Below are 11,053 nucleotides of genomic sequence, written 5' to 3'. Positions count from 1 at the left end.
CATTTCTGTAATATCTTTTAACCAACTAGAGTCGCAGTGATTTTTGTTTAATGGAGTGGTGGTGGCGTAGTGGGCTAAAACACATAACTGGTAATCAGAATGTCGCTGGTTCGATCCCCACAGCCACCACCATTGTGTCATTGAGTAAGGCACTTAACTCCAGGTTGCTGCGGGGGGATTGTCCCTGTAATAAGTGCACTGTAAGTCACTTTGGATAAAAGCATCTGCCAAATGCGTAAATGTAAATGTAAATGTATGAAGTCAGTTCCCCTCAAGTTCACACAGGTGTCCTTTCAGAGTAACCGCAGGTGTAGTTCATCACATTAATAATGGATATCGTCGCTGTCTGGAATGTGCCAAATTATCTCTTCCTGTTGTTGTAAAGATATCTAATCAGGCTCTCTCTTTAACAAGTAGAGTATCTTCATTGGGCTTGAAAGTGTCCATCAAAACTGCATATGTCCCTCATTATGTTTTTGAAGAACTTCAACTATAGCGTCTGCTCATATATAACATCACCACCAAGGTAAAGTATCCCCTCTTGTTCTTTGAAAACAGTGTTAAAATATATACAACTATGAAAGGAGTCCAAAAGCATAGATATGTGTAAATAACATTTGATTTCCAGTTTGAAATGAAGTGAAGAGTATGCCTAGATTGTGCTGGCTCTGTGATTTTCCTGACAACCAATGCTATTCATGCATTCACAATGACAGGTGGCTTTAAAAAGTAGACTATACCAGCCATAAACTGTTGCCAGATTTCCATCTTTGCAAAACAGCAAGTGAAAGCTAATTCTGACAGGCAGTATATGCAATGGACCTGAAAACATCCACTCGAAACCGAACTGTCCACTCAACAACCGGACTAGAAACCCTAATCATAAAACTGATTTCGATCTAAAATATTAAGTGAAAGCTCAGGTTTTATCCAAAAATAAAATTCTCTAGCAATCGGTAACCAACCAAATGAGTTCAGGGAACACGACAGTTCTCGAGTCTGTAACTGAACATTGGAACCCATGATAAGAAAACCGAGAGTGCCCACGTTCGCTAACAAAAATCCATGTGAATCCAATTAAAATATCAAACAGTTCATTAACAGCCTTCATCGCTCATTATATTATGCCTTGTTGTTTTCACCATCCATCACCACCAGTTTAGGTCCCGTCCCAACGTAGGAATAATGGGGCTTTTCCACTGCATGGTACAACTCGCGATAACAGTATCATTTGATCACAGAACTTTCGAATTGTGAAAAAAGAAATGGCTATGTAGTGGTCAATAAATGAGGTGCAGACGGTCCACTTGTTAGCGATGAGTGAAACTATAAAGTCTCTCAGGAAGTGTCTCAGCTTTTAGCCGCACACGGCTACCACCAGACCTACCAACAGTGTAGGGAAAAGTAAAAAAAAAACTTAATAGTGACTACAGAACCATCAAGGAAAGGTGGAAGTGGTTCGACCAAATGGATCTAAACTGGCGAGCAATGGGGTAGGAGAGTGGCCTGGACACGATGGAGGATGGCACATTTTGTTACGTTAACTCTATACTCAGCTTGAAAGCTTCCCTTTATTTTGTTGACCAGCTACTGGAAACTTGCTTCTAAAACAACCAGGCCAATTTAACTGTTACACTTGTGTAAAATCACCATGCAACAACTGCTTTATGCAGCTTGTAGCTAACAGTTAGCGGTTGTGTTATTGTTTTGGTCAGTTTGAGTTGTGTTTAAGATGATGTCACGGCAGTAGAGGCGGCGCAGCTAAGACGATCATCCTATAATCCCACCCACGTTGAAGGACACTAAATTGCAGTGGAAACGCAAGCTCAGAAAAGTAAAGCGAGTAGAGTTCAGGCGAGTTGCACCGTAACGTGCAGTGGACAAGTGCCTTAAGCTCCTCTCCCTTGCAGTCTTAGCCTTCCGGCAGGATCTGACGTTTCCAGCAAGTATCTGAGCTCTGAACCGTAGGACAGGGCTTACGGCAAATTATCTAAATATCTCTACATTCATATTAATTCCAATCATCCCAAGTCCTCCAAACAGAAATATTCACTCAAAGAGTGACAAAACTATGATTATTTTGTGTTCGACAGAATACTGTTTCCAAACCATTAGTATATTCTGGAGTTTTAATTGGGTGGACCAGTACCACTCTGGCAATTATGTGGCCTTGCTCTTGTATACAATGCTGGTCATCACTTAAAGTGTCAACTTATCAGGACATTTGTGTATTTAACCAGCAGCTATAACTCAACAGTATACACAAACATGACCGTGTGTATTTAGTGTGGGTGCAAATGCTGACAAGGCTCATTAAGTTTCTCTGCCATACGTTAACATGTTCCTGACATCAGCAAAAGCTAGGGAGGCTTTTACGCTACAAATTAACCTTCATGTTGTTCTTCAATTAAGTCCCAAGCCAACGAATGTCATATTGGTCCGAGTAGTCTCCCTGCTCACGTCATTTCACCACTGAAGGAACTTCCCCAATCTACACTATTTGACCAAAAGTATTTCGACACCCAAACACCACCCAGATGTTCTTGTTCAACATTTCATTTCGAAGCCATGGGCATTAATAGGGAGTTGCACCTCCCTTTTTCTGGTTTAACAGCTTCCACACTTGTGGAAAGGCTTTTCGTAGATGCTGGAACATGTCTGTGGAGAATTGCTTCCATTCAGACACAATAGCATTCATCAGTGAGGTCAGACATCAATGTTGTGTGATGGGATCTGGCCTTTGGTCGCTGTTTCAATTCATCTTAGGTCAGTCAAGTTCTTTCACTACAGGCTCAGTAAACCTTTTCTACTGTATATTGACTTTGTGCAGAAAAGGGCCCCAGTCTACTAAAACTTTTGACTTATTATGGCTGTATGCTTGATTTTTTACACCTGTTATTAATAGGTGTAGTGCCTCCACATACATTTGGCCATGTAGAGGATGCCCTCATCTCTTTCTTTTACTCTTAAATGTCTCAGCGACACTTTCTTTGTAACTTTCTCGATTATTATACAATGTATTTACAAGCTCTGTATTGAGCTGCAGCAGCTCATGTTATCGTTGTGACTCCCTTTGACATGGGGCCCAGACTAAATGTTTTCACAGAAAGCATGTGAGACATCTTACAGAACTCCAACTGCCTTTTAGGATTAAGGAGCAGCGTTTGTGTGGGTGGGTCAGTAGTAGAGATTAGATTCATAAGGAATTTAATGCTTTTGGTTATGATTCTGATTCTGCATGATGATTCTGTTTCCTTAAGAGTTATTTTAGTGGGGCTTGGGCAGCTCAGTGAGTAAAGACTCTGACTACCGCCCCTGGAGTCGTGAGTTCGAATCCAGGTGTGTTAAGTGACTCCAGCCAGGTCTATTAAGCAACCAGATTGGCCCAGTTGCTAAGGAGGTTAGAGTCACATGGGGTAAAATCCTTGTGGTCAGTCTAATGTGATTCTCGCTCTCGGTGGGGCATGTGGTGAGTTGTGCGTGGATGCCTCGGAGAAAAGCGTGAAGCCTCCATGGTAACATGCTCAACAAGCCACGTGATAAGATGCGGAGATTGACTGTTTCAGATGTGGAGGCTACTGAGATTCACCACCCGGCTACTGAGATTCACCACCCGGATTGAGTCACTACGCCACCACGAGGACTTAGAGTGCATTGGGAATTGGGCATTCCAAATTGGGGAGAAAATAGTCAAACAAAAAATATTTTAGTACTTTTGATGCAAAAAATTTAGACCGTGGGGCTCAAAATCCCATAAAATGCAACCCCTTCCAACCCCACCAAACCATTACTTTAATAGGAAAGCACTGCTGGGTAACATGGAAGAAAAAGAAACATCAGGGTTTAGAATGAGTGTTCTCATGATATTTCTCAAGTTTAACGCCTAACCAAAACCTACAATCTAAGCCCTTACCAAAACCTAAATTTAACCATGATTTTAATAGGAAATAATAGGTATGAATCATCACAAGCTGTCATGACACTATGTTGAAGAAAGTGACACAAGATGAATAAGAAATGCTTAATATTCTGCCTTATTTATTAGTGACATTGACCAAGTTAATTCCTTTGTACAAATGGACAGATTTCCTTACTTCCTTCGAAATACAAGATGATTTTTGGAACATTCTTAAATCGGGCTGGATTACATGGATTTGTCATGGCTTTGGACAAACTTGTCAAGTTCATGCCACGTTGAGTGCATGTTGTCATCAAAGCAAAAGTTGGACATACATTACCACACAGTAATGCATACTACAATTCATGTACATTTTTCAATTCATCTTTTCACTCAAATTGTTTTGCTTTGGGTTGTATTGTGCTGTAATACAATTGTCAGAATACTGTTGTCATAATATTTTAGTGTGATATTAATGGCACCAAACATCTTAAAAATCAATTGGTTCCAGTATTTTTTTTCTAATGGAAAGCATCCAAATAAGAACCAGTTCTAAATTCCCAACCTTATATAGTTAAAACAAGTGAGTCTGCTAGGATCTAGTGACAGGACACAGCAGAGTAGGTGTGTGAAATGAACGTATCCCAAACTAACAGGATTAGTTGTGTAAGATACTGTAATCCTCTGTTGATATCTGCCCTAAATTGAAGTATCAGTCTTTACAGCTTTGCTTTTTATTCAGTGTGCAGCTGTGCAGTTGTGTGACTGCAGATACTCCTGGTGTGAATTATTATTCAGGTTATTATTAAGCATGTCCTCCACACTGTGTCAGAATCTATCAGACCCTTTACAGAGACATAATACTGTCAGACTTAGACTATTGGACAAGGTAACAGATAAACCTAGGGGACAGACCTTGGATGGGGAGAGGCTCTTGATGCAAAGATCACCACTGAAATAGAACAGGAGACTAAAGTATAAACCTTCAGTTCAAGACCTTGGACAGTATGTCCATGACATAGATACAGGCCATCACCCTACCTCTAAAGTCTAAGACAAAGACCAGAACAAATGCCATTTTATGCAAGAGGGAATTCAAAACTAGGAGGCAGAATTTGAATCTGTTCTGAGAGTGCACTCCAAATAAGAGCAGATAGGTCCTGAAGAATGGAATTCATTTTCTGTTCATTCTAGGGATTCTGTTGGGGTTGGCAATATACCTTATTCACAATTTTTTTGACGGGAATGACAACAAGGCTGTGAGGGATAAGGGTACAGTCTCTTCAATGGCTGTACTGCAGTTTAAAGTGTTTTTGATCGTTCTGCAGACAAAACATTCAGTTGACAAAAAGCTCCAGAAAACATGAATTGTGGAAAATCAGATGGGATCTAGGAGCTTTTTACAGCATTATACCATGCGTGCCATTGAAGAGATGGTAAGTCTATCCCTCACAGCCTTGTTGTCATTCCCATTAAAAATCAAAGATGTAAAATCAGAACAGAATGATTGATGTTCATTTCCAGAACTAATAGAATCAATTTAAATATTATAATTTTCAAATCAGAAGTGGAAGTACAAATCTCATGTATTTCTCCATAGGTGAAATAATTTATATACTTTATAAACCTTTAAAGACAGACCTGAGCTCCAAGGTTGTTAATGGATGGTATGCGTCTCTTTTTTTTAAATCATGCTTAAATGCAGAATATCTGGTGAAGAACTACACTACCCATGATCCTGAATAGATAGATCCCCCAATCAGAGAATATCTGCAAACAAAGCGCACCAAAAGATCTCTGCAGCGATTTTCAAATACTTTTTTTTGCTTAAAGGTTTGTACTGTTGTGATTCATCTCAGAGCTGGTTTGTTTGGTTCATGGCTTAAAAGTATTTTATGAAGTTGCCTACTTTATTAAATCCTGTTGGAAAAATACTCTCAGAACCAAGACAGCTGAAAAAATAGGCAATTGATGGTTACACAAAACAAGAAGCATGAGAATTTGCAAACGAAAGCCAGTTCTTTTTAAAAAAAACTGATCGAAATGACCACAAACGAGTCTGAAAGTCATTTTAAAATGAAACACTCACTCACTGAGACTGCTTTAAACTTTATAGGACCTGAAGGACTTTATGGCAAAGACTGGTCATTGCGTGTATGCAACATCAATATTATAAGCACTTATAAACACATATACTTATATTAAATTAAATCTTAATGGCTGCTTGTGTAGACGTTGGTAAATATGGTACCAAAATCAAAAGTTTGATCCAGCAATTGTGGTTTGAAAATGTCCAAAAGCACACCACCAACGTAACCATCCAGTGCTTTAAGGACAGAAAGATTAATGTCCTTGAGTGACCCAGTCAAGCCTCCCGCTTGCTGTGTGCTACTTAAATTGCTGCCAATGTAGTGCCTTCCAAATCAGTCACTTATTAAGTAACATTTCACTTAGCATGCTACCTTAAAAGACAGCTGCCTATATAGGCAATATACAGCAAGGCAGCTGGCTGTGTTTTGGAATAGAGCCCACATCAAATCTTAACCAATATATATTTTTGTGTTATATGGTGGGTAATGTGACACACAGTAAGAATGTTACCCTCGAACATGTGATTGGCTGAATTATAAGGGCATGGATTACATTGATGTTATGGTAAGACACAGAAGGCCACGGAACATACTGTATATGAAATATATTTTGCAAAGATTTTGTTTTTCTCTTACTGCATATTTTAGACAAGTAAAATGCACCTTTAAAATTGTCTGTAACAAAACCCCAAATCAGTGCTTAACTGATGAAAAATAAATAATGAATAAATGTCCACATCAATTCAAAGTAAAATAAAATAATTTGGGAGTACATATTACAACAAATATTATACAACCAACCGACATTTTGATGCGCCCTCTATGGGTAGAACGTAATAAAGGGTAAGGAACTGTCCTGCTGGGCAATTTTTCTGAACACTAACTAACTTTAGATTAATTTAGATTGAGACTAACTTGAGAGTTCAAAAATAAAAAAAAAGATCTCACAGACACCTGGTATCATTCAGAATTTTGTTTAAACATGGTTATGTCATAATAGTTTCTACTGGGTTACTCTTTAAATGTCCAGTTGATATGCCCCCCTCCAGCGAGAGCAAGAGAGTGCATAACTTGCATGGTTCAGTGATGGGAAGCAGCATCACTTGAGGACCAAGTAATGCAGGAGAGTGGGTAAAGTAGAGAATGAGAGTTTTTAAGTAGTCGGCAACCATAGTAACAGAGTAAAGTGCCTGACTTGGATCGCCGTGGGAGAGAAGGCCATGACCCATCTCTGTGTCAGGGTAAATGGGGAATGAGTAACTTGTGTGTCTCAATGGTTATTGAGTGTGTCTGTGTGTGTGTGTGTGTGTGGTTCAGGTTTTGCCTACAAGGATAGTTCAACCTAAAATCATCTGATTTAGGGGAGCAAAACGGGAAAACGGTTTAATAAACATACTAAATAATGTCTTAATGAAATCTCAAAATGCAAAGGTTTATGTGAGGGTTATATTTAGGGGATAGAAAGTATCATTAGCTCAGTATAAAAATAATAGTCAAAGGAAAGTCCCCACCACGATAAAATAAATAAATAAATAAAATCATGATGGGAGGGAAGGAGGTCATGCTGATTTTAAAGGGAAATGAAGCTACCTCTAAATCTCCTGTCTTCTACTGGGGCGCCATCCTTCAGTCTTTACATACCATCTGACTGAATTTTCTCAGCAGCTTGTACTCATGGGAACGTGGGACCGTATACCCCCTACTACTTCCTACTCTCCCTGAGGGAATAAACATCAGCTCAAATATTCATTCATTCACCCAGTGTACCCAGTGATGGATTTTTTCTGTGGGCTTCAAAATAGGATAGGACTGCCAAGGATAGATATCTGTGACCACTGAAGATATGAGTGACATTTGTGAAAATGGAAAACATTGTTTGTACACTTTATCATCATATCAAACATTAAATAGCCTTCATTCAAATTCTGTAATCTTGTAATATTAGACGTCTGTATATTTTTTGAGGTAGTTATGCTTGAACGCAGAACTGCCCTTCACTGAATGTTTTTTGTTTTTGGCACCATTCGCAGTAAATTCTAGAGACTGTTGTGTGTGAAAATCCCAGGAGATCAGCAGTTACAGAAATACTCAAACCAGCCCATCTGGCACCAACAATCATGCCACAGTCCAAATCACTGAGATCACATTTTTCCCCATTCTGATAGTTGATGTGAACATTAACTGAAGCTCCTGATCCATATATGCATGATTTTATGCACTGCACTGCTGCCACACGATTGGATGATTAGATAATTTCATGAATAAGTAGATGTACAGATGTTCTTAATAAAGTGCTCAGTAAGTGTGTATATACAGTATATAATACTATATATGATAATTACTCTTCAGAATAAGTTTCATTTATAAAAATTAAAACAATACAAACACTGTTACCTTCTATATTATTAAAGAATCACATAAATAAAGGTTTTAAAGCATGTGGAAATACATTTATTGAAATATGAATAATTTTAAATAGATTAAAGTATATACAAATTATTTAAAAAAAGCTAGATATACTTTAGAATGTTTCATTAATTTAATTAATTGACATTCTAGCATTATTACCTTCTATATCAATAATGTACCACATTTAGAAATATATATTTATTGAAATATATAGAATATTGTAGGAAAACTTGACTCCTGCCAACACCTCTTCTCCTGCTGTGGTTGGCTGAGGAGGAACATATTGTCACAGTGATAACAATCTATCTGAACACTTGAAAAGCAACAAATATGTTAATTTGAGCATAATTCAGGCATTTCAAAGATTTACAGACCCAGGGATCCCCCATCCAGACTCATAACAAATCCACTTTGTATATATATATATATATACATACACACATACTGTATATCATTGGTCCACCGATAGTGGATTTTATCACTAACTAAGTTGACTGAAATGTTTCTCATGACCTTAAAAATCTTTTGATCTGAAGGCGTATGCTTAAATGTTTGAAATTAGTTTTGTAGACAAAAATATAATTGTGCCACCATATTAATTTATTTCATTATAAAGCTAAAATTTAATAAAAAAAAGTTTTTGAAATTGATGACTTGGAACAAATAATAAAGAAAAGCAGCCAATAAGTGCTCGACATAGATGAGAACTCCTTCAATACTGTTTAAAAAGCATCCCAGGGTGATCCCTCAAGAAGTTGCTTGAGAAAATGTCTAGAGTACACATTGAAGATGCTGAAATATAACAGAGTTTTGATATGAACATAATTCCCATTGTTCCATTTATGTTATTCCATAATTTAGATGACTTTACTATTATTCTAAAATGTAAGAAAAAAATTGTAATAAAGAATGAGTAAGTGTTTCAAAACTTTTTTTAAATCGATTTTTAAATTGATGTTGTTTCCTTTGTCCACAAGAGGGTGTAATAAATACATAAACAGTACAGCACCATTATATTATTGCATAGAACATTTCTGTCCTGGCTGTTAAAAAAGAGCATTTCATTTTCAACTAATGTGCATAAAATAAATAAATAAAAGTTTTAGTTGTTCCATATTCTCAAATGTTAAGTTAAAAGTAAAAGGAGGGGGGAAACACTTCAATAGACAGTTCACATAGTGTTCCACTTGCACTGATTCCTACTACTGCAGACTCAAGCTTCATAATCACAGCGAGATACCACATTGTTTTTTATTCAGAACAGTTGTATGTAGAGTAGCAATATTCACAGATAGCAGTGGTATTTGGCTGAACTCGGTGGTGAAGCGGCTCAGACTATGAGCTCAGGCCAGGGGCTGTTCAAACAGATGGAACACAACAGACTGCCAAACGTGAGAATATCGAGACGCACATTTCCAAGTTGAGCATCTTTCCTGACAAAGCATTTAAACAACTCATTGCTTAATCTGAGAAACACTTATAAGAGAGCAAAACACAACGGCCAAAGACCAACTGAAAGGGGCTGTTCACACCGAACGCTTTTGCAACCATCCATTTGTTTTTCTATGTAAACGTGCGCTAGACAAAAGACTTTGTTTCCCTATGTTTTTGTTTATTCAGCGTCTTGTTCAGGAGCGCTGTTTTTAATTAAAAAGTGTCTAATGAAAAAGAGGTTTAAAAGTATATTGAGACACCAGCTTTCTGTTAAACTGTATTTGTTGCGATGTGTCAGGCCTTTATTAGTGAAAGAATGTGATCGATCTGAAGTCATTGTATTACAGTGTGGATCATTTTATTTTATTGAAATCAGATGCGTTTCAGATTTGTTTATACGTTTCTCTCGGCTGCATGAAGATATTAATTTGCTTTTTTCCCCTCTTTTTTTTAATCCCCTTTTCTCTCAAATTGTAATGCCCAATTCCTCGTAGTGGCGCCGTTGCTCACCTCAATCCAGGTGGTGGAGGACAAGTCTCAATTGCCTCAGTTGGTTCATTATGCATGACACCGTGGAGACTCACAGCATGTGGAGGCTCATGCACACATTACCACACGCCCCATTGAGAGCGAGAACCACGACTCTTGACTATGAGGAGGTTACCGCATGTGACTCTACCCTCCCTAGCAACCGGGCTAATTTGGTTGCTTAGGAGACCTGGCTGGAGTCACTCAGCACACCCTGGATTCGAACTCGTGACTCCAGGGGTGGTAGTCAGTGTCAATACTGGCTGAGCTACCCAAGCCTCCATTAATAATTAATAATAAGCTAATTACACTTCAGAATAACTCTCATTAATAAAATGAATACAATAATTATCAACGTTACTACCTTAATAGTAAAATATCACATAAATAAATGTATCAAAATATGTTGAAATACATTAATTGAAAAATACAGTTTTTTTTTTTTTTTTGCTAACGGGCTTACAGGCCACATTCAGGACTTTTAGACCCTCAGTTCGAAAATAATTTAAGTTGAAAAAGCAACACATGATCATTATTGTCCATATTGCCTAAAGTATATATCTAAACACTTGATACGCTTGGTGAAAATTTACCGTATGTAGGAAGACCATGCCCCATACATAAATCTTAAATATGGAATATATGTAAAACACAGGCTATTTAAATATATGTTCATATACACTTTTCACTGATA

The sequence above is a fragment of the Xyrauchen texanus genome, chromosome 15 (assembly GCF_025860055.1).
Source record: "Xyrauchen texanus isolate HMW12.3.18 chromosome 15, RBS_HiC_50CHRs, whole genome shotgun sequence".
Taxonomy (NCBI): Eukaryota; Metazoa; Chordata; class Actinopteri; order Cypriniformes; family Catostomidae; genus Xyrauchen; species Xyrauchen texanus.
The sequence above is the reverse complement of the archived record's forward strand: the minus strand, read 5'-3'. Positions refer to the sequence as shown.